This window comes from Heptranchias perlo, chromosome 6 (assembly GCF_035084215.1).
Source record: "Heptranchias perlo isolate sHepPer1 chromosome 6, sHepPer1.hap1, whole genome shotgun sequence".
Taxonomy (NCBI): Eukaryota; Metazoa; Chordata; class Chondrichthyes; order Hexanchiformes; family Hexanchidae; genus Heptranchias; species Heptranchias perlo.
Window position 1 is genome coordinate 13,378,812 of NC_090330.1, and position 24,181 is coordinate 13,402,992.

Below are 24,181 nucleotides of genomic sequence, written 5' to 3' on the forward strand. Positions count from 1 at the left end.
AACTGTGATAGCGTTTGACTGAAACTATCTTTCTCTTGTAGTTGCTGACTGACCTGCTGGGTATTTCCCACATTTTTGATGGTCATGCCTTCAGCTGCCTAGGCCCTAAGATCTGGAATTCCCTCCCTAATCCTCTCCACCTCCTTAAACCTCTCCGCCTCGCTACCTCTCTCTCCTCCTTTAAGACGCTCCTTAAAACCTACCTCTTTGACCAAGCTTTATATCACCTGTCCTAATATCTCCTTATGTGGCTCGGTGTCAATTTTTGTTTGATAATCGCTCCTGTGAAGCACCTTGGGACGTTTTACTGCTTTAATGGCGCTATATAAATGCATTGGCCAGCATAATCAGGCCTGCCCTCCCATAGGGCTTTCTCTGATCTTTGCACCTTAAAACTCCGACCTTCTGCTAAACACTGAGGAGCAGTAGAATTGGAAGAAAAGGATTACTTGCCCTCTCCAAGGGATCAAGAAAGCATGCAGCATCCAAGCCCAAGCAGAGTGTTATCTTATGGAATGGATTTGTACAATTAGACCGCACATGTATTCAATGAGTATGACAAGCTTAACTTGGCCTTTTTGGCAGAGGTAACATCTGACAGTTGAGTTCTGCCGGCTGCAGTAGAGACCAGAGCCCATGAATGACTATGAATTGGAGCATTGCCAGGATTGCATCTGGGACTGGGCAACCCGCCCTCCCACAGGCAGACGGTCAGCCGAATTTCCACTGGCATGGGGGCAGGTAGGCATCAAAGATGTACCCCAAGTGGTACTTGTGCCTGCCTGCTCCATGTAAGTGAGGAGCCCTCCCACTGACCCTACAAACTCTTGTAAACAATTTTACAACACCAAGTTATAGTCCAACGATTTTATTTGAAATTTACAAGCTTTCGGAGGCTTCCTCCTTCCTCAGGTAAATGTCAGGAACTCCTCGAAGCCTACGCATTTATAAATCACAGAACAATACATGGTGATTACAGATAGTCTTTGCAACTGCCCGTTGCCAAGGCAATCACAGTGTTCAGACAGAGAGGTGTTACCTATAGAGCCCCTGAATATACAGTCAACAAAAAAAAACAAACAGAAAAAAAAACAGAGAGAGAGAGGCAGAAACATCCGGAAGGCAGAGAAAGCCAGCAAATGACCCGTTATATTAAAAGCAGATAGCTTTTGTTCGCTGGTGGGGTTACGTGTAGCGTGACATGAACCCAAGATCCCGGTTGAGGCCGTCCTCATGGGTGCGGAACTTGGCTATCAATTTCTGCTCGACGATTTTGCGTTGTCGTGTGACTTGAAGGCTGCCTTGGAGTACGCTTACCCGAAGGTCGGTAAGCTTGTAAATTTCAAATAAAATCGTTGGACTATAACTTGGTGTTGTAAAATTGTTTACAATTGTCAACCCCAGTCCATCACCGGCATCTCCACATCATGCCTACAAACTCTGGCATTGGTCAAAATTGGACGACATCAGCGGGCATGATCCCGGTGCAATTGCCAGGATTGCTGCCCGTGGATTTTCAGGGCCAATGGACACTATTGCTGTGTATTACAAAACAAAAATATCTCCCTGCCCTGTTCTGTCCCTCCACGGGTTTTGCACCTGAATACAGACATTATTGGTCAATGCCAGTTACCTTCTATGCTTAAATCCCTAATTACCTGAATATTTGTTGCAGTCAAAATATTCAGGTAATTAGGGATTCGAAAAGAAAAATCAAATTATTTCGCTTACATTGTTTAGGAAAAGAAAGGATTCTCCCAAGAGATCAATGAGGAAATGTATGACCAGCCCGCAGAGGGAATTAAAACAAAATTCCATTTCAGAAGTCGAGGTGACACTGCCCTGAGCAGGGTGCTTAATTTGCGGTTGTCAATTCAAGAAGAGAGGTTGCTCAGATCTTCTAAAGTACAATTTTGCAAGAAAGGCAATTCTAGTTAAGTCCTGATGAACACACAGTTGTAGTAAATCTCAATAATTAGAGCTGGAGATTGAATAGTTTGGCAAGCGCTTTAGAATTAAAGACATTTTCGGGCTGATCCGATGACAGAAACATATAACTAGTTGAAAGTTTGTTTTATCTAATGGCTGCGTGGATCCTGCATGAAATGAGCTTGACAGTTTCAACTTAGTTCCTAGCGCAAGAAAATCCAAAGCACAAAACTACCCGTAATTCAGCACTAATTAGCAACCTCACACAGAGAGGCTACGAGGATTTCTAGTGTGAGAAATTGAACAATTTACATTGGTTCAGTAGTGGGTATTCTTCTAAAGTTGGTGTTGAGGTAGCATTTAGAGAGTTTTAGTCTGTATCTGGTTGTGGTATATCTTACTTGAATATTTTTAATAAGTTCAAACTGTGGAAATATATTCCACTCCACAGCACTGATATTCCTCACCTTGATGAGTTAAAGTGTTCACTACCAATATATATCCACAAGTAGAAAGAGAGAGGAGGAGAGAGATTTCTAAAGTCTACTAAATATGGGGCTAAAGTGAGGGTCGTTTTGAAGGAAACTGGGAGCTCATTATGCGGGGGCAGTTTAATCTGACCAACATGAACAATTTGAGTGAGGCAGCATGTTCAATGCAATTCTTTCATACCAGCACTCTGAGCATACTGAAGGCAATGTAGTGATAGGGTAAGAGTTGTTGAACAGGATTCCTGACACTGCCCTATCTCGGCGAGACTGCAATGAATAAATGGCCCCTCAACAGGAGCAAACTCCTAAAGTAAAACTGACCTCATATATATTCTTGCATTCGAGGGAGAGACCCTGCCAGGAGCTTGGAATCATGTTGTATGTCTACACTGGTGCATGGGCAGAGTAGGGAAAGGGAAGAAAATAATTGGGAAAAGGGAGAATGACATTTTCACTGTTGTGCATTAACAACTAAAATCAATAAGGAAAAATGTAAAACCTTTGCCTGAATGAAATAAGAATATAAAAAAGCATGGATAATGTTAAGGGATTCAACCCATGAATTAGACCAAGTACCTTCTCGTGGTTCTACCCCATGCATTGACCTTCTGAGAGAAAGCTCTGTACAAAAACTGCTCTGTCCTCAAAATGGCAGAATATTCCTCAATCCTCACACCTCGACTCTTTAATCTTTGCCTGTTGCCCTCCACAGGCAACGCTCTCTCTCTTATCTCAACTCCAGCAGCAAAGGACCAAATGTCCCGTGGACTATTTCTCTACTTCTGCTTTGTCCTGAAACTTGCAGTCCTTTTCCCGACTACATATTTAGGGGGAAAGAAATTGGATGGGGCCGTTTTTGGGCGTAGGTAGCGTGATGCGCTATTATCTCGCGCCCATTGACCCCTGTGCAGGCAGGATGCAAGTTTCGGCCCACCCCAGGACTTACCTGAAATCAGCATTTCATTCCATGCATGTGGAATCATTGCATTCCCCACATTCCACCACCAGGGGGAGCTCAATCTCTTAAAGGGAGGATGTTTCTTAGAAATTTCTGAAAGGTATCTGGTACCTGTTATTTGCTAAATATAACAGTCTACTGTCTGCACGGAGTCTGAACGGAGATCAGACATTGCACACGTAAAACACAGATGCAGGTCCCATCCCTATGTTTACACACCGATGAGTTATGTTAAAACATTGAATAAAGGTTGCGCACTACTAAATCCCACATCCTCCAATCTGCACGCCAGACCTCACCAATCTGCCGATCTGAGTTGGTACCAGGCCTGCGAGAGTGCGTGCACCAAGGTTCTCTGCTGATGTACTAGAGACCTTGGGTGCAAGAGGTGGACAGAAGGAGGGACATCCTATATCCGTGGGGGGGGGGGGGGGTGCGCAAGAGGCCCGCCAGACATAAATCCAAAAGTCAGTGGACGGCAGCGGGGGACGAAGTCAATGCCAGGCGCACAGCATCATGAACATGGATGCGGTGCAGGAAGAAGTTCAATGCTTTAACATGAGTGGTCAAGGTGAGTGAGGTCAACTGTCAAGTGGTGACTCATACCAACTGCTCCACGCACTACACCCCCATCACCCACGTACCAACAAACTCTTTCCATCAGTATTCAACTCTTCCAACCAAATGCTCCCTCTCACCCTTACACATTACCACTGTTGCAAGCTGCCCACCCACAACTCACAGGCCACACCACTGGCAGCTATTCAACCATGACAGGCACATCACCCAGACACACGTCCCGCTTTCTTGCAGGAGAAGGTGGCGCATATCAGGAGGCAGCAAGTGGCAGTGGCATTTAGTCCCGCGAGCCTGTTCCGTCATTCAATGAGATCATGGTGGACCTGTGGCCTCACTCCATATACCCACCTTAGCCCATATCCCTTAATACCCTTGGTTCACAGAAATCTATCAATCTCAGATTTAACATTCACAAGTGAGTTAGCACCAACTGCCGTCTGTAGAAGAGCGTTCCAAACGTCTCCCACCCTTTGTGTGTAGAAGCATTTCCTAACTTCACTCCTGCACTCCCTGGCTCTAAATGTTAGGCTATGTCCCCATGTCCTAGTATTCAAGTGTAGGAAACCTCCCAAAAAAGTTGTAAATGTCTGCGCATCCAGAAGCAATAATCCAGCCACTAACCTGTAAATCCTGCATGGTCCCTTTAAATAGCGCTGGTGGGGGGTCCTCCAGGCTCTATAAGACACGTTCAGATAGTCGGGGTTAAGACTGTGCGTTGAGTTGAGCGTTAATCCCAAAATGGTGTCTATCACTTTAATTTAGTGTTGCACACTGATTGAAGCCATTTTTTCCCTACTTTACATGATTCCAGCGTTCATTATCTGCGCCTGCGCTAACTCCTATACCAAGATGGCATCCGGCGCATGTCACGCTGGAAACGTGCGTGCGCATCCAAGCCGCCATCTTGGATGTCAGAGAGGCCGTTTAGCGCCGAAACAACAGGCGCTACACGGCCTAATTTAGCGCCCTTAGTCTCTCCATGAAGGAGTTAATTGACTCAATCTCAGCTGCATCGAAGGGAGCCTATTACACATTTTTATTTTTCTAATCTCACTACAGGCTTGTTATTTTAAAACCTGTGCCCTCTAGTTCTGTGGTCACAATCTCACTCAAATAGCCCACATAATCTATTCCTCTCAATATTGTAAAGGCCTGTATCATTTCTCCCCTCAAACAACTTTTCTTTAATGAAAACATGTTCAGCTCTGTGAGTCTGTTCTTATAACTTGGACACCTTGGGGTAGATATTGGACCTCATTGTGCCTGTTTTACGGGCGTAAAACCGAAGCAGCAAGGCCCAATTTTAGGGACCAACTAGCTGCGTCCCAAGGATGCCTGAAAAATGTCCCACCCAAAATTTTTCAGGCATTTAAAGCAGGTTTTAGGCCGCTTGCATATGCTAATGTGGGCCTATTGCCTGCTTTAGGACCCTTCTGGCAAATTGGGCTGCCCTGAAAGGAGGAGGCCTCAGGCTTGCTCTGCTTAGGTTTCCCAGGTGTGCATGTGTCACAGCTGGCGAGACAGGCCTGAAATTTGCTTTAGGACATGGTGAGCTGCCAGTGGAGCCACGACAGGTACCGGCCATTCCTGAAAAGAGGCACAGTTTCATTGGCTGACCAGGATTTCCTTCCTCCCCGCCCCTGCTAAGACCGCCACCGCCTGCTCCTTCCCCACCCACCGCATGTGAATAGCAGCTGAGGCGGGGCGTGGGATGAGGGGTCCTGGTGGATTTCCCCTACCCTCCACCACATTTACCGCCACGTCCCAGGGCTGCCATGCTGAAGGTGGCAAAAGGCCGTGGGCAACAACGGTAAATACTCAAAAGGAAGGGAGAGGGAGGGCCTTGTAGTGGCTTCCTCTCCCTGCAGACGACCCCAGAGACTCACCTGCTGTAGGCCTCAGTCTCGGCCCAGGCCTTCGGTGGGTGGCCTCATTTCGATCTTCAGTGCCCTTCTGCTTCGCGTCGGATTTTCTGGTGCTCCAGTAGTGTCCACGCTGCATCACTGCTCACTGGCACTGGTGCCCTCCCACGTGATGGTGGGAATCCTGCTGAATTATAGAATCAAAGAAAGATTACAGTGCGGAAGGAGGCCATTCGGCCCATTGAGTCCATCCCAGAGACTATGCAACTAGTCTCACTCCCCCGCTCTATCCCAGTAGCCCTGCAATTTTTTCCTTTCAAGTACTTATCCAGTTCCCTTTTGAAGGCCACAATTGAATCTGCCTCCACCACCCACCCTGGCAGTGCATTCCAGATCCTAACTACTCGCTGTGTAGAAAAAGTTTTTCCTCCTGTCACATTTGGTTCTTTTGCCAATCACCTTAAATCTACGTCCTCTGGTTCTTGACCCTTCCGCCAATGGGAACAGTTTCTCTCTATCTATTCTGTCTAAACCCTTCATGATTTTAAATACCTCTAACAAATCTCCTCTCAATCTTCTCCGTTCCAAGGAGAACAACCCCAGCTTCTCCAGTCTATCCATGTAACTAAAGTCCCTCATCCCTGGAATCATTCTAGTAAATCTTTTCTGCACCCTCTCTAAGGCCCATCACATCTTTCCTAAAGTGCGGTGCCCAGAACTGGACACAATACTCCAGTTGTGGTCGAACCAGTGTTTCATAAAGGTTCATCATGACTTCCTTGCTTGCATCATTAATGAACCCTGATCCAGGAAAAAGGGTCGGAATCTGGGGCAGACATGGACGGTGAACGGGCCTACTGCTCGGCTGAAACTCCACCCCGAGGAGGAAAACCCAGGCCATTGCAATTTTCTATATCAACGAACATGATTACTGGTCATTTTTGTGCATTTAAATCGACGCTGTTCATCACACTGGCTTTGAGATTGTTAGTTAATTCTTGCTCTCAAGTCTGATTTATATTCCCAGCTGCCTTATAGTTTAAGACCTGACCTTTTGCAAGACAAATGAGATTTTATGATTTATAGCTGTGACTTTCTGCAGGAAAAGATAATTTACTGTAAGGAAAGGACTAAAAAGCAACACAAAAGCCTAGTAAAATCCTTAATTGGTTGTCTGTGTCAGTGAACTGTTTTCTGATATGTTGACTTCTGGTATTATTTAGGCGTCCTGTCATCTTACCCAGAGCTTACCATCATTGATAAAAATCTGGTAAAAGGCCTACCATACGCTGGCATGAAACAGAAATGTTGGGAAAGAGCACACAGGTTTACTTTTTATATTTATAAAATAGTAATTGATTTGAAAGTTTAGAAATTTTCTCCTGTGTGGTCAGAATGACAACAATTTTGCCCCGTCCTCCTCCCTCTCCCCCACCTTAATCCTACACATCCTTGGTGATTGTGAAGAAACACAGCAAGTTGCTTGATTCGGTATTTCTAGGGGGAATTAAATGAAATCCCTGACATTTGAAAAATTGCCGACATCGCTTTAGCTACACATGCGCTAGCTTTCTTTAACTTTGATGTGCTCACGCGTGCTAATTAAATGACTGTGAGCCTGTCAGACCCTCTATTCCTAATGCAATCTGCTCGTAAAGGTTATTGGTACGGTAACAACATGAAATTTGTTATCTCTGAGACACTTCCATTTTTAAAGCATTGAATGTGGCAGGGATAAATAAATAAAGCCTAAAAAATGAGTTTTATCATCTGCTGTTAATTTACCTAATGCTCACGCAGCTAAGCAGAATAGCTTCGACAATGTGGTATGTGGGGCTTTACTGAAACAAGATGAAAAGCAGGCGTAAACATAGCATACCGTTGTTTTTAACTGAGGTTGTGCGGCTTCTCAGTATTATCCCTATTGCTATCAGCCTTGGCTTGGTGGCAGCACTCTCACTGCTCAGTCAGGAGGTAGTGGGTTCCAGCCCCACTCCAGAGACTTAAGCATGATAATCAAGGCTGACACTTCAGTGATGTAATGAGGGAGTGCTGCACTGTCGGAGGTGCCATCTTTCGAATGAGACATTAAACCCAGGCCACGTCTGCCCTCTCAGGTGGACATAAAGATCCTGTGGCACTATTCGAAGAACAGCAGGGATGTTGTCCTGGCCAACATTTATCTCTCAACTAACATTACTAAAACAGATTATCTGGTGGTTTATCACATTGCTGTTTGTGGGAGTTTGCTGTGTGCAAACTGGCTGCCATGTTTTCCCGCATTACAAAAGCGACTACACTTCTAAAAGTAGCTGTGATGTGCTTTGGAACATTGTGAAAGGTCCTATTATAGTATGGAGATAATTTTACAAGACTGTGCTGCTGGCTGGGAGCCTTGCCCATTGGTAGCACAAATCAGAAATTCAGGGAAGCATGGCCCATGATCTTTTGACCGTGTGGAATTGTAAGATGATCTCCTAGATATCACATTCTTAATTCCATTCTAATTTAAAAACTGTGTTAGATTTAATAAGAACATAAGAACATAAGAAATTGGAGCAGGAGTAGGCCAATCGGCCCCTCGAGCCTGCTCCGCCATTCAATAAGATCATGGCTGATCTGATCCCAACCACAAATCTAAAGAACACAAGAAGTCGGAGCAGGACCCGGCCACATAGCCCCTGGGCCCTCTCCGCCACCCACAGGGCATTGACCGATCCGAACTCAGCTTCATGTCCAATTTCCTGCCCGCTCCCCATAACCCCTAATTCCCTTTACTTCTAGGAAACTGTCTATTTCTGTTTTAAATTTATCTAATGATGTAGCTTCCACAGCTTCCTGGGGCAGCAAATTCCACAGACCTACCACCCTCTGAGTGAAGAAGTTTCTCCTCATCTCAGTTTTGAAAGAGCAGCCCCTTATTCTAAGATTATGCCCCCTAGTTCTAGTTTCACCCATCTTTGGGAACATCCTTACTGCATCCACCCGATCAAGCCCCTTCACAATCTTATATGTTTCAATAAGATCGCCTCTCATTCTTCTGAACTCCAATGAGTAGAGTCCCAATCTACTCAACCTCTCCTCATATGTCCGCCCCCTCATCCCCGGGATTAACCGAGTGAACCTTCTTTGTACTGCCTCGAGAGCAAGTATGTCTTTTCTTAAGTATGGAGACCAAAACTGTATGCAGTATTCCAGGTGCGGTCTCACCAATACCTTATATAACTGCAGCAATACCTCCTTGTTTTTATATTCTATCCCCCTAGCAATAAAAGCCAACATTCCGTTGGCTTTCTTGATCACCTGCTGCACCTGCATACCAACTTTTTGATTTTCTTGCACTAGGACCCCCAGATCCCTTTGTACTGCAGTACTTTCCAGTCTCTCGCCATTAAGAAAATAACTTGCTCTCTGATTTTTCCTGCCAAAGTGCATAACCTCACATTTTCCAATATTATATTGCATCTGCCAAATCTCCGCCCACTCACCCAGCCTGTCTATATCCCCTTGCAGGTTTTTTATGTCCTCCTCACTCTCTACTTTCCCTCCCATCTTTGTATCATCTGCAAATTTTGATATGTTGCACTCGGTCCCCTCCTCCAAATCGTTAATATAGATTGTAAAGAGTTGGGGACCCAGCACCGACCCCTGTGGAACACCACTGGTTACTGGTTGCCAGTCCGAAAATGAACCATTTATCCCAACTCTCTGCTTCCTGTTTGATAACCAATCCTCCACCCATGCCAGAATATTACCCCCAATCCCGTGATTTTTTATCTTAAGTAATAATCTTTTATGTGGCACCTTGTCGAATGCCTTCTGGAAGTCTAAATACACTACGTCCACTGGTTCCCCTTTATCCACCCTATACGTTATATCCTCGAAGAACTCAAGCAAATTTGTCAGACATGACTTCCCCTTCATAAAGCCATGCTGACTTTGTCCTATTAAATTATGCTTATCTAAATGTTCCGTTACTGTCTCCTTAATAATAGACTCCAAAATTTTACCCACCACAGATGTTAAGCTAACTGGCCTATAATTTCCAGCCTTCTGCCTACTACCCTTTTTAAATAACGGTGTTACATTAGCAGTTTTCCAATCTGCCGGGACCTCTCCTGAGTCCAGGGAATTTTGGAAAACTATCACCAAAGCATCCACAATCCCTACTGCCACTTCCCTCAAGACCCTAGGATGGAAGCCATCAGGTCCAGGGGATTTATCCGCCTTGAGTCCCATTATTTTACTGAGTACCATCTCCTGAGTGATTTTAATCGTATTTAGCTCCTCCCCCCCGAGAGTCCCCTGTTTGTCCAGTGTTGGGATATTCTTAGTGTCCTCTACTGTAAAGACTGAAACAAAATATTTGTTCAGCATTTTTGCCATCTCCATGTTTCCCACCATTAATTTCCCGGTCTCATCCTCTAAGGGACCTATGTTTGCCTTAGCCACCCTTTTTCTTTTTATATAACTATAGAAACTCTTGCTATCTGTTTTTATATTTTTTGCTAATTTCTTTTCATAATCTAACTTCCCTTTCTTAATCAATCCTTTAGTTACTTTTTGCTGTCTTTTGAAGAATTCCCAATCTTCTATCCTCCCACTAAGTTTGGCTACCTTATATGTCCTTGTTTTTAGTCGGATACTATCCTTGATTTCTTTACTTAGCCACGGGTGGCTGTCATTTCTTTTACACCCTTTTTTCCTCAGTGGAATATATTTATTTTGAAAGTTGTAAAATAACTCCCTAAATGAACACCACTGCTCATGTACCGTCTTCCCCTTTAATCTATTTTCCCAGTCCACTTTAATCAATTCCGCTCTCATACCATCATAGTCTCCTTTATTCAAGCTCAGTACGCTTGTTTGAGAATCAACCTTCTCACCCTCTAATTGGATATGGAATTCAACCATGTTGTGGTCGCTCGTTCCAAGGGGATCCTTAACTAGGACATTATTAATTAATCCTGACTCATTACACAGGACCAGGTCCAAGGTTGCCTGCCCCCTTGTAGGATCAGTTACATACTGCTCAAGAAATCCATCCCTGATGCACTCAATGAACTCGTCCTCAAGGCTGCTCTGCCCAATTTGATTTGTCCAGTTAATATGATAATTAAAATCCCCCATAATTATGGCTGTTCCCTTATTACATGCCCCGACTATCTCCTGATTAATACTTCTTCCAGCAGAGTTGCAACTATTAGGAGGCCTATATACTACGCCCACTAATGTTTTTTTTCCCTTATTATTCCTTATCTCCACCCAAACTGTTTCATTATCTTGATGCTTTGTCCCAATATCATTTCTCTGTATTACAGTGATTCCTTCCTTTATTAACATAGCCACCCCACCTCCCCTTCCTTCCTGCCTGTCCTTCCTGATTGTTAAATACCCTGGCATATTTAATTCCCAGTCGTTGTCACCCTGCAGCCATGTTTCTGTAATGGCCACAAGATCATACCCATACGTAGTTATTTGTGCCGTTAACTCGTCCATTTTATTACGAATGCTACGTGCATTCAGATAAAGAACTTTCAAATCTGTTTTGTGACGCTTAGTTCCTGCTTTTTCCTTTTTTAACACTTTACCTATTACTCCATACCTTCTGTCCCTTCCTGTTACGCTTTCCTCTCTCTCCCTGCTCAGGTTCCCAACCCCCTGCCACTTTAGTTTAAACCCTCCCCAACAGCACTAGCAAACACTCCTCCTAGGACAGCGGTCCCGGCCCTGCCCAGGTGCAGACCGTCCGGTTTGTACTGGTCCCACCTCCCCCAGAACCGTTTCCAGTGTCCCAGGAATTTGAATCCCTCCCCCTTGCACCATTCCTCTAGCCACGTATTCATTTGAAATATCCTCCTATTTCTACTCTGACTAGCACGTGGCACTGGCAGCAATCCTGAGATTACTACCTTTGAGGTCCTATTTTTTAATTTACCTCCTAACTCCCTATATTCTGCTTTTAGGACCTCATCCCCTTTTTTACCTATATCGTTGGTGCCTATGTGCACCACGACAGCTGGCTGTTCGCCCTCCCCCTCCAAAATGTTCTGTAGCCGCTCCGAGACATCCTTGATCCTTGCACCAGGGAGGCAACACACCATCCTGGAGTCTCGGTTGCGGCCGCAGAAACGCCTGTCTATTCCCCTTACAATTGAGTCCCCTATCACTATAGCTCTGCCACTCTTTTTCCTCCCAGCCTGTGCAGCAGAGCTACCCGTGGTGCCAGGAAGTTGGCTGCTGCTGCCTTCCCCTGATAAGTCATCCCCCCCAACAGCATCCAAAGTGGCATATCTGTTTGAGAGGGGGATGGACACAGGGGACCCCTGCACTACCTGCCTGCATCTCTTACTCTTCCTGGTGGTCACCCATTCACTTCCTGCCTGTATACCCTTTACCTGCGGTGTGACCAACTCGCTAAACGTGCTATCCACGAGTTTCTCTGCATCGCGGATGCTCCACAGTGAGTCCACCCGCAGCTCCAGCTCCGAGATACGATCGGTCAGTAGCTGCAGGTGGACACACTTCCCGCACACATGGTCGGCAGGGACACTGGTAGTGTCCATGACTTCCCACATCTTGCAGGAGGAGCATATCACGGGTGCGAGGTCTGCTGCCATGACTTGCCTTAGCTGAGTTACCCCTTTTAAATTACGTTGAAATTAGAAAATGTTAACTATACTAGGGACCTAGGTTCACTAAAAAAAAATACTATCTGCTATAAAACCTGCAGATCTTCCCTTTCTTATTACTTTACTTACAGTAAAATGGTAGAAATACTCACCTGAACCTACTCACCAATCAGCTGCCTCCCCTGTGCCGCGTCACTTTCTGACTGGTGACGTCACCCCGAACTGCCGCTGGTCTCAGAGTCTCGCTCTCAGAGTAAGCTCTGGTCTCGCTCTCTCCGCGCTGTTTATATCTCCGCTCTGGTCTCGCTCTCTCCCGCCGCTCACCGACTGGACTCTCGCTCTCTCCGCGCTGTTTATATCTCCGCTCTGGTCTCGCTCTCTCCGCGCTGTTTTTATCCCCGCTCTGGTTTCGCTCTCTCCCGCCGCTCACCGCTCTCAGGTCCACTACCGCTCTGCAGGAAAAGCAAGGCAAAGCAGCACCTCCTTCCCCCACTTCACCTAACTCCCACACGTACCGAACTCTCAGCACATTGTGTAATATCCGCACACCGATGCCTGAAAATAAATGTATGCGTCTGCCTATGTACGTGCCATGTGAGCTTGATAGGCCTGTGGCAAGTATCACAGCATCCAGGCAGTAGAACAACACACCCCATAACATCTTAATGTAAAAACAAAAGCGAAATACTGCGGATGCTGGAAATCTGAAATAAAAGCAGAAAATGCTGGAAAAGCTCAGCAAGTCAGGCAGCATCTGTGGAGAAAGAAACAGAGTTAACGTTTCAGGTCGAAGACCTTTCGTTAGAACTGAACTCTCACAAGCTCTCACGAGCACAAGCCTTCCTTCAATGTGAAGTGAGACAGTGCAAAGGGTTAGCTAGTTGGTGGTGGAGCTCCTGTAGAAAGAATGAACTTGCATTGATATAGTGTCTTTCATAACCTCAGAACATCTCAAAGTACTTCACCGCCAATTAATTAGTAATGTTAATGTGTTCTCTGTTGTCCTATGTGCTGTCTTCACAGCTCAGGTGAAGGGTACACAAGTCTGGCTGTTAGCGCTGCCCAAAAGCAAGAGGACTGCTCCATTCCATACATTTTAGTAGCATGGAATCACATCATTCCCAAGATTGGACAGTACAGCAGAACGCATTTGGTGAAGGTTACAGCAGTATTGGTGAGGAGCTGAAACCAGAGGAATCTTCATAGATATATCTGAGGAACTAGGCCTCTCAGTGCTCTGCTTTGCGAAGAAGATGCTGGCCCATGTGCATGATGCATTCATTTCATTTGGCTTCTTGGTGACCTTGTGTGAGTCTGAAACCAATATCTAGAACAGCTTGAATGACATGGATATGGTGATCAAGAAAATCTTCTCCAGCCTAAGGTCTGAAGTGCAACAGATGCCAGTCATTGTGACATGTGCTGCAGCAGCCTCGGTGAAGGAGGCCTTAAGTAAAGGTTGTGCACCTCACGAGGTTGCTCACATGCCAGTTGTAGAAACCTTGGGTGACAAAATACAGAAAGTTGCAATGGAGACTTTGATCACAAGGAACAGGCAGCAGTTCATACAGGTGCTTTGCCTTGTGTTCCAGCAGACTGGTGCCTCTCACGAGCACAAGCATGCACAGGGTTTGCTAGCTCGTGGTGGAGCTCCTAAGAAAGAACTTGCATTGATATAGTGTCTTTCATGACCTCAGGATGTCTCAAAGTGCTTCACCGCCAATGAATTACTTTTGAAGTATAGTCACTGTTGTAATGTAGGAAAACGTGGCAGCCAATTCGCGCACAGCAAGGCCACACAAAAAGCAATGGGATAAATGACCAATGAAACTGTTTTAGTGGTATTGGTTGATGGATAAATGTTAGCCAGAACATGAGGAGACTCCTCTGCTCTTCTTTGGTAAGTGTCATGGGATCGTTTGCATCCACCTAAGAGGGCTGATGGGGCCTTGGTTTAATATCTCAGTTGAAAAAAAGCTCCTCTGACAATGCAGCATTCCCTTGGTGCTGCAGTAGAGTGACAGTCAAGATTATGTGCTCAAGTCCTAGAGTGAAGCTTGAGCCCACAACCTTCTGACTTAGAGGTGCGAACGTTACCACCTGAGCCCAGGTGAACACCTATTGTGTCTTCTATTTCTTAGGGGTGCATGTTCCCAGACCTCCTAGAAAATAAATCTTGAGTCTTCAATGCTCACACTTGCTATAGAAATTTCTAAATCCACCACAGCAAAAAGTGCACTTGTAACAAGGTCATGTCCCACCACACTCTCAGTGTAAGTTTTTTTTTAACCAAAGGCAAGGCTAAGGTTTCAGTGTTCACGGAAAAATGGACTGAATTGTGGAATCATAGAATCATAGAATCACAGAATGGTTACAGCACACAAGGAGCCATTCGACCCATCGAGCTTGCCCCGGCTCTCTGCAAGAGCAATCCAGCTAGTCCCACTCCCCCGCTCTTACCCCGTAGCCCTGAAAATTTTTCTCCTTCAAGTACCTATCTAATTCCTTTTTGAAAGACACAATTGATCCTGCTTCCACCACCCTTTCAGGCAGTGCATTCCAGATCCTAACCACTCACTGCATTAAAAAGGTTTTCCTCATGTCGCCAATCAACTTAAACTTGTGTCCTTTGATTTGCGACCATTCTGCCAGTGGAACGCTGTTTTTCTTTATTTACTTTGTCTAGACTCTTCAAGATTTTGAACACTTGTACCAAATCTCCTCTCAACCTTCTCTGATCGAAGGAGAACAATCCCAGCTTCTCCAGTCCATCCATGTAACTGAGGTCCCTCATCCCTGGATCATTCTAGGAAATCTTTTCTGCACCCTCTCCAAGGCCTTCACATCCTTCCTAAAGTGCGGTGCTTAGAATTGGTCACAATACTCCAGTTGTGGCCAAACCATTGTTTTGTAAAGGTTCAACATAATAGCCTCGCTTTTGTACTCTATGCCTCTATTTATAAAGCTCAGGATCCCAAATGCTTTCTTAACTGCTTTTTCAACCTGTTCTGCCACCTTCAACAACCTGTGTACATATACCCCCAGGTCGCTCTGTTCCTGAACCCTCTTTAGAGTTGTACCCTTTAACTTATACTGCGTCTCCCCGTTCTCCCTACCAAAATGTATCATCTCACACTTCTCAGCATTAAATTTCATCTGCCACGTATCCACCCATTCCACCAGCCTGTCTATGTCCTCTTGAAGTTTAACACTATCCTCCTCACTGTTCACTACATTTCCAAGTTTTGTGTCATCTGCAAATTTTGAAATTGTGCCCTGTACACCCATGTGCAAGTCATTAATATATATATAAAAAAAGCAGTGATCCCAATACCGACCCCTCGGGAACACCATTGTATACCTTCCTCCAGTCTGAAAAACAGTCGTTCTCCACTACTCTCTGCTTCCCATTAATTAGCCAGTTTCGTATCCATGTTGCCACTTCTCCTCTTATTCCGTGGGCTTCAATTTTATTGACAAGCCTATTATGTGGCACTTTATCAAACACCTTTTGGAAGCCCATTTACACAACTTCAACTGCATTGCCCTCACCAACCCTCTCTGTTACCTCATCAAAATACTCAATCAAGTTAGCCAAACACAATTTGCCTTTAACAAACCCGTGCTGGCTTTCCCTTATTAATCCACACTTGTCCAAGTGACTATTAATTTTGTCCCGGATTATTGTTTCTAAAAGCTTCCCCACCACCGAGGTTAAACTGACTGGCCTGTAGTTGCTGGGTTTATCTTTACATCCTTTTTTGAACAAAAGTGTAACATTTGCAATTCTCCAGTCCTCCAGCACCACCTCTGTCTAAGGAGGATTGGAAGATTGTGGCCAGTACTTCCGCAATTTCCATCCTTACTTCCCTCAGTAACCTAGGATGCATCCCATCCAGACATGGTGACTTATCTATTTCAAGGACAGCCAGCCTTTCTATTATCTCCCCTTTATCAATTTTTATCAACTACCTCCTCTTTTTTTTTATTCGTTCACGGGATGTGGGCGTCGCTGGCGAGGCCAGCATTTATTGCCCATCCCTAATTGCCCTTGAGAAGGTGGTGGTGAGCCGCTTTCTTGAACCGCTGCAGTCCGTGTGGTGACGGTTCTCCCACAGTGCTGTTAGGAAGGGAGTTCCAGGATTTTGACCCAGCGACAATGAAGGAACGGCGATATATTTCCAAGTCGGGATGGTGTGTGACTTGGAGGGGAACGTGCAGGTGGTGTTGTTCCCATGTGCCTGCTGCTCTTGTCCTTCTAGGTGGTAGAGGTCGCGGGTTTGGGAGGTGCTGTCGGAGAAGCCTTGGCGAGTTGCTGCAGTGCATCCTGTGGATAGTGCACACTGCAGCCACAGTGCGCCGGTGGTGAAGGGAGTGAATGTTCAGGGTGGTGGATGGGGTGCCAATCAAGCGGGCTGCTTTATCTTGGATGGTGTCGAGCTTCTTGAGTGTTGTTGGAGCTGCACTCATCCAGGCAAGTGGGGAGTATTCCATCACACTCCTGACTTGTGCCTTGTAGATGGTGGAAAGGCTTTGGGGAGTCAGGAGGTGAGTCACTCGCCGCAGAATACCCAGCCTCTGACCTGCTCTAGTAGCCACAGTATTTATATGGCTGGTCCAGTTAAGTTTCTGGTCAATGGTGACCCCCAGGATGTTGATGGTGGGGGATTCGGCGATGGTAATGCCGTTGAATGTCAAGGGGAGGTGGTTAGACTCTCTCTTGTTGGAGATGGTCATTGCCTGGCACTTATCTGGCGCGAATGTTACTTGCCACTTGTGAGCCCAAGCCTGGATGTTGTCCAGGTCTTGCTGCATGCAGGCTCGGACTGCTTCATTATTTGAGGGGTTGCGAATGGAACTGAACACTGTGCAGTCATCAGCGAACATCCCCATTTCTGACCTTATGATGGAGGGAAGGTCATTGATGAAGCAGCTGAAGATGGTTGGGCCTAGGACACTGCCCTGAGGAACTCCTGCAGCAATGTCCTGGGGCTGAGATGATTGGCCTCCAACAACCACTACCATCTTCCTTTGTGCTAGGTATGACTCCAGCCACTGGAGAGTTTTTCCCCTCATTCCCATTGACTTCAATTTTACTAGGGCTCCTTGGTGCCACACTCGGTCAAATGCTGCCTTGATGTCAAGGGCAGTCACTCTCACCTCACCTCTGGAATTCAGCTCTTTTGTCCATGTTTGGACCAACGCTGTAATGAGGTCTGGAGCCGAGTGGTCCTGGCGGAACCCAAACTGAGCATCGGTGAGCAGGTTATTGGTGAGTAAGTGCCGCTTGATAGCACTGTCGACGACACCTTCCATCACTTTGCTGATGATTGAGAGTAGACTGATGGGGCGGTAATTGGCCGGATTGGATTTGTCCTGCTTTTTGTGGACAGGACATACCTGGGCAATTTTCCACATTGTCGGGTGGATGCCAGTGTTGTATCTGTACTGGAACAGCTTGGCTAGAGGCGCAGCTAGTTCTGGAGCACAAGTCTTCAGCACTACAGCTGGGATGTTGTCGGGGCCCATAGCCTTTGCTGTATCCAGTGCACTCAGCCGTTTCTTGATATCACGTGGAGTGAATCGAATTGGCCGAAGACTGGCTTCCGTGATGGTGGGGATATCGGGAGGAGGCTGAGATGGATTATCCACTCGGCACTTCTGGCTGAAGATAGTTGCAAATGCTTCAGCCTTGTCTTTTGCACTCACGTGCTGGACTCCGCCATCATTGAGAATGGGGATGTTTGCAGAGCCTCCTCCTCCCGTTAGTTGTTTAATTGTCCACCACCATTCACGACTGGATGTGGCAGGACTGCAGAGCTTTGATCTGATCCGTTGGTTGTGGAATCGCTTAGCTCTGTCTATAGCATGTTGCTTCCGCTGTTTAGCATGCATGTAGTCCTGAGTTGTAGCTTCACCAGGTTGGCACCTTTTACTGTGCCTTTGGACGTATCTTCTTCCTTGGTAAAGACAGATGCAAAGTACTCGTTTAGTACCTTAGCCGTGCCCTCTGCCTCCATGCATATATCTCCTTTTTGGTCCTTAATCGGCCCCACTCCTCCTCTTACTACCTGTTTACTGTTTATATGCCTATAGAAGACTTTTGGATTCTCCTTTATGTTGGCTGCCAGTTTATTCTCATACTCTCTCTTTGCCCCTCTTATTTCCTTTTTCACTTCTCCTCTGAACTTCCTATACTCAGCCTGGTTCTCACTTGTATTAACAACCTGGCACCTGTCATACGCCCCCTTTTTCTGCTTCATCTTACTCTCTATCTCTTTCGTCATCCAGGGAGCTCTGGCTTTGGTTGTCCTACCTTTCCATCTCATGGGAATGTATCTAGACTGTACCTGAACCATCTCTTCTTTAAAGGCCGCCCATTGTTCAATTACAGTTTTGCCTGCCAATCTTTGAATCCAATTTACTCGGGCCAGATCCGTTCTCAACCCACTGAAATTGGCCCTCCTCCAATTAAGTATTTTTACTCTAGGTTGCTCTGTGTCCTTTTCCATAACTAATCTAAACCTTATGAAACATTGATCACTGTTCCCTAAATGTTCCCCCATTGACACTTGCTCCACTTGACCCACCTCATTCACCAGAACCAGACCCAGCAATTCCTACTTCCTCGTTGGAATGGAAACAAACTGATGAAGAAAGTTCTCCTGAACATAGAATCATAGAATCATAGAAAGGTTACAGCACGGAAGGAGGCCATTTAGCCCATCGAGTCCGTGCCGGCTCTATGCAAGAGCAATCCAGCTAGTCCCACTCACCCACCCTATCCTCGTAGCCCTGCAATTTTTTTCCTTTCAAGTACTCATCCAGTTCCCTTTTGAAGGCCATGATTGAATCTGCTTCCACCACCCCCTCAGGCAGTGCATTCCAGAACACACTTTAGAAATTCTTCCCCTTCGTTGCCCTTTACGCTATTACTGTCCCAGTCTATATTAGGGTAGTTGAAGTCCCCTATTATCACTACTCTATGGTTCTTGCACCTCTCTGTAATTTCCCTGCAAATTTGCTCCTCTATATCCTTCCCACTATTTGGTGACCTATAGAATACACCCAGTAGTGTAATGGCACCTCTGTTGTTTCTTAACTCTAACCAAATAGATTCTGTCCTTGACCCCTCCAGGGCATTCTCTCTCTCCAGCACTGTAATACTCTCCTTAATCAATATGTTCGTGGTGTAAAAAGAAAAAGAAAGACTTGCATTAATATAGCGACTTTCACGACCTCAGGACGTCTCAAAGAACTTTACGGCCAATGAAACACTTTTGAAGTGTAGTCACCATTGTAATGTGGGAAATGTGTACACCAACAGCCAATTGGGCCAGACTGCTGCAGCCACCATCGAGATGCAGCAACCTGCACCTGGGCCCTCTGTGCCCAGAGCTCCTCCAGGTCACCCACCGCAGCCTACTCGAGTGCCCTCCACTCAGCCTTCCACCTCCCAACCTCCAGCCACATGTGAACCATCTTTTAGGAGCACCAGTGGAAGGAAAAGGGCATTGAAGTCAGGTACCAGGGCTTTGATCAGGGGTGATTTGTAGTTGTCTATTGTTAATTTTGTGGAATAATGAAATGAAGAATGAATATTCTTGGTATTGTTGGTCTTCTGTTAATTGTGCTGCTGTTTTAACTTTCATACTGATAGTACGGTGAAACTGGAGAAGATTTACACATTGAGGGCGTTAATGTGATGGGTGTAGGGATCTTGGGGAGGTGGGAGTGTTAGTGCACAGGGAAGGGGAGGAATTGTTCAGGTGAACCTCCCCTCGAGTGATTGCTGCCTGACAGCGCTGGCAACTGGCACGATTGGTCGCCCCCCTTAGTTCCTTGGCATCCTCGTCTTCCTCACCATCTTCAGGCTCCTGCACTTTTTCCTTCTCAGGCGGCTCGAAGGATTTTCTCCTTTGAAGGGCAAAGTTATGGAGGATGCAGCAGATGACCACGAATTTGGAGACTCGATCTGGGCTGTCCTGCAGAACTCCTCCCGAATGGTCGAGGCAGTGAAACCTCTACTTGAGAAGGCCGATGCTCTGCTCGGTCAGACACATGGCTCCGATTAAAGCGCTCCTCGAGTTATATGTGCTCTTGAGTTCCTGACAGGAGTCATGAACCATGTTCTCAGGGCATACCTCCTGTCCCCTAGCAGCCAGCTCGACACCTGGGTGAAATTGAGGGGGTATTGAGGACCGGGGCAGGATGATGGCATCATGACTACGGAAACCAGGCATAGACCTGCGTGATGTGCTGCCTGTCGTCATGTATTGAGGGAGTGGAATCCCTTCCCATTGACACACATGCCACAGGCAGTGCTGTCCATGCCTTGACTTGGGGCTCGATTTCTTGCTGCAGCAGGTGAAAGAGCTTTGTGACAGCTTCCCTTGTGAAGCAGAGGTGCCTGATGCACTGTTCCTCAGTGAGGTTGAGGTTTGACGCTTGGTTCCTGAAGGCCCGTGTGGTGTAGGGCCTCCTGCGGCCTCCCCTCCTGCTCCCTCTTCTTACAGTAACCGCAGGTCTGTGGACTCTCCCTTGCTGGTGCTACTGCTCCACATCCGGCAGCAGAACGCCCATGACAGCAGCAACTGTACAAAATTGTAAAGACAGAAAACTTTCTGCACCTCCAAAAAGTAGATTAAAAACATTTTAAAGCATTGCGATTGCAGGTAAAACTGCCAAAACCGGCCCAACAAGCACCATACCAGCCTGAAATGACTTACCAGAGACTTACCTTAATGGAGATGAGGACCCCTTTAAATAACACTTGTAACAGCTACTTCCTGACTGTTACTACCATGATTTACTGGACAGTCTTAAGAACTGACGATTCAGGTTGCTGGCACAAACCAATTTTCCAAATGGGTCTTAAATCAGTGTTGGAACCCTCATTATAATATCTTAATTGGCTCCACACTTAATTTAGGCAGGCTTCTGGGATAGGTCCAAGCCAATATGGCGACTGACACAGTTCTGGTGCGTTTCAGTTGCGCGCAATCCACACTAGAAATTGGTACGTTGTGGACCCGTTTGGCATTCGAAAAATGGGCCAAGCAAGGTCCAAATTTGCTCCCATGTCTCTTCTGGGTTCTCGGCTCCATTTCACCGCAAACACTGAACATGCTGCTACGGTAGATTGCTAATCGGCTCCATTGACTTCTTTCACCACCAATTCTATTTTGTCAAGATGTTCATAATATTTAGCTGTGATAATAGTTTCTTGCATTGACCTGAGTGGGCACTGAAGTTTGTATTTGCTTTGGGTAATGGACTTTCATTTCCCTATTTACCTGAATGAAAAGAATTGTGAGTGCTGAAGAATACATCTCAGAGGTGAAGCTCGGTTCAATCTCAGCATAAAGTGGCTTGTACGTTGTCATGAGCGGCACACAGAAGTCATCTATGAAATCAATGAATACTGCACTTACTTATTTCTTGCTTTGATAGGAGCTTTGTCTTGAGCAGTGGTGCATGAGAGGCAGAGCGAGACATCAGACAAGCGCCAGTACGAGCTCCTTTCCCTTCCTTGCCTAAAGATAAGTCTGGGTCCATTGTATCTGTGTACTAGGATTCGAAGCTGATAAAGTACCTTTATCACCGGAAATGGATCTTTACATAAGTTTGTTGTAATTGGGTTAAATTATAGCTCCTGACAGTCAAGGTACTTTGTTCATTCTAATGCTAATTTCAAGGATTCTTCTCTACTTGTTGTTCAGCGAAGATCAGTGTTCTGACGAAAGGTCATCGACCTGAAACGTTAACCCTGCCTTCCTCTCTCCACAAATACTGCCTAATCAGCTGAGTGTTTCCAGCATTTTCTGTTTTTATTTCAAGGCTAAGATGTTCTTTTAATTTACATATACAACAGACAAGACAATGACAGATTTGTCTACCTCCTTACACTCTTCCCTGTTCCGCATTTGGGAAATGGCTCTAATTAATAAGAAAACTTGCTAATATTTAGAAAACTCCATCCATCTTCATCTCTTTTAACAGTCCTTAAGGATAATCCTCGAGGTACTCATGGGATACACTTAGTCTAGCTTTATGAAGATATGGAAACATCACAATTATTCACAATGTTTACAAGACTTGAGTGTAGCAAGCAAAGACACAGTTCCAATTAGACTGCTCATTGAAACTTCTGCACAGTTTCATTATTCTGTTTTAGTTAGTCAGCTGTCAGGCACAGAAATCCATCATGCATGAGAGTTTCCATACCAATTGACTGTGAAACAATATGGAATGGTCATTCTGTTTCCCACTGGGACGCACCACACTTATGTAAGCTGTGAGAATGTAAGTACAGATTGGCAGGAGCCCTGAGTGTACATAAGGGTTCTGCTGGTATTAAACCAACACAGGGTGTCAGAGTAATAATGTGCTCTCGTGCTGCAATGGGGCTTGAATCTATGACATTCTGAGTCAATGACAAAAGTTCTACCACTAAGTCAAGGTGACACTAAGCAGCACCTTGCAGTACTGCAGACCTGCCCAGCTCAAGTCTCAGATTACCAAATCTGCTACAAGGATTGACTCAGTTCCAATTTCCCATCACACAGTGTGCGAGCTTGAAGCCAACTCAACTCCAGAAAGACATTCTTCATTTCCCCAAATGAGAATAGTATTAATACTTAATTAGCTAAAACTGAAAGAGAAAACTGACTAAGGTGAGTTGATCATTCCTAAACTACTTAATTGTGTTTTCTTGTCGGTAGACTGAGGGCTGTAACAACAGTCTCCATGGTGATGTTAATGGGCTGTACCACCTCACCTTCCAATTCAAGGGGAAACATATGAATATTCAGAACCAATTTTGGGGGGAAAGATGGAATGAGTTACAATTGCAGTAACAGAACTGTTGCAATATGATTATTTTAAGCTCATAAATGTATATGCCTCACCATTTCCTTTTTGTATTTATTACTCTTTCGCCCTTCCTTTATAAGTGTCAGTTTGGCTCTGTTAGTAACTTGGCTTTGACTTTATAGTCATAAAGTGGTGGGTTCAAACCCCACTTGTGTTCCTTATCTAAGCTGAAACTTTAAGAAGGGATGGTTTGTGTGCTGTCTTTTAGATGAGATGTTAAACAATGGCCCCGTCCACCTGTTCAGGTAAAATATAAAAGTGCCAATGGCAATATCTGACAAAGAGTTAGAGAGCTGTTCTGGTCTCTATGTCTCCATTACCCAACACCACCCAAAACAGATTAACTCATCATTCATCTAATTTTCTGTCTGCCAATTACATAGAATTTTACAGCACAGAAGCTATCAACATATCATGTCATTTTCCCACATAATAACACAGGCTGCATTTCAAAAGTAAAACATTGGTTTGAAGTGTTTTGGGATGTCCTGAGGATGTGATGACAACAGCAGCAACTTGCATTTAACATTGTAAGTAAGGTCAACAGAAATTCTTTCTTATGATTCTCCGCATTACTACACACCATTGCCCAGTTGAAAGAGGAATCACACAAGCTGTTGTCAGGCCTCAGCCAACACTACTCCATAATTGTCCACTAGTTAGTATGCTAGAGTGCAGTGGGTGGGTCAGCTTGCGGTCCAGCTTTTCCTATGCTCTATCCTTATACTACACAAAGATTTGGAGTTCACCTTGTGGGGAATTGTGGGTGTGAACCATATCCTACCACACTGCGGTAAAGCAGATTGGGACACTAATATCACTGGGCAAACTCTAGAAAGTCCTTCTAAAGCTGCT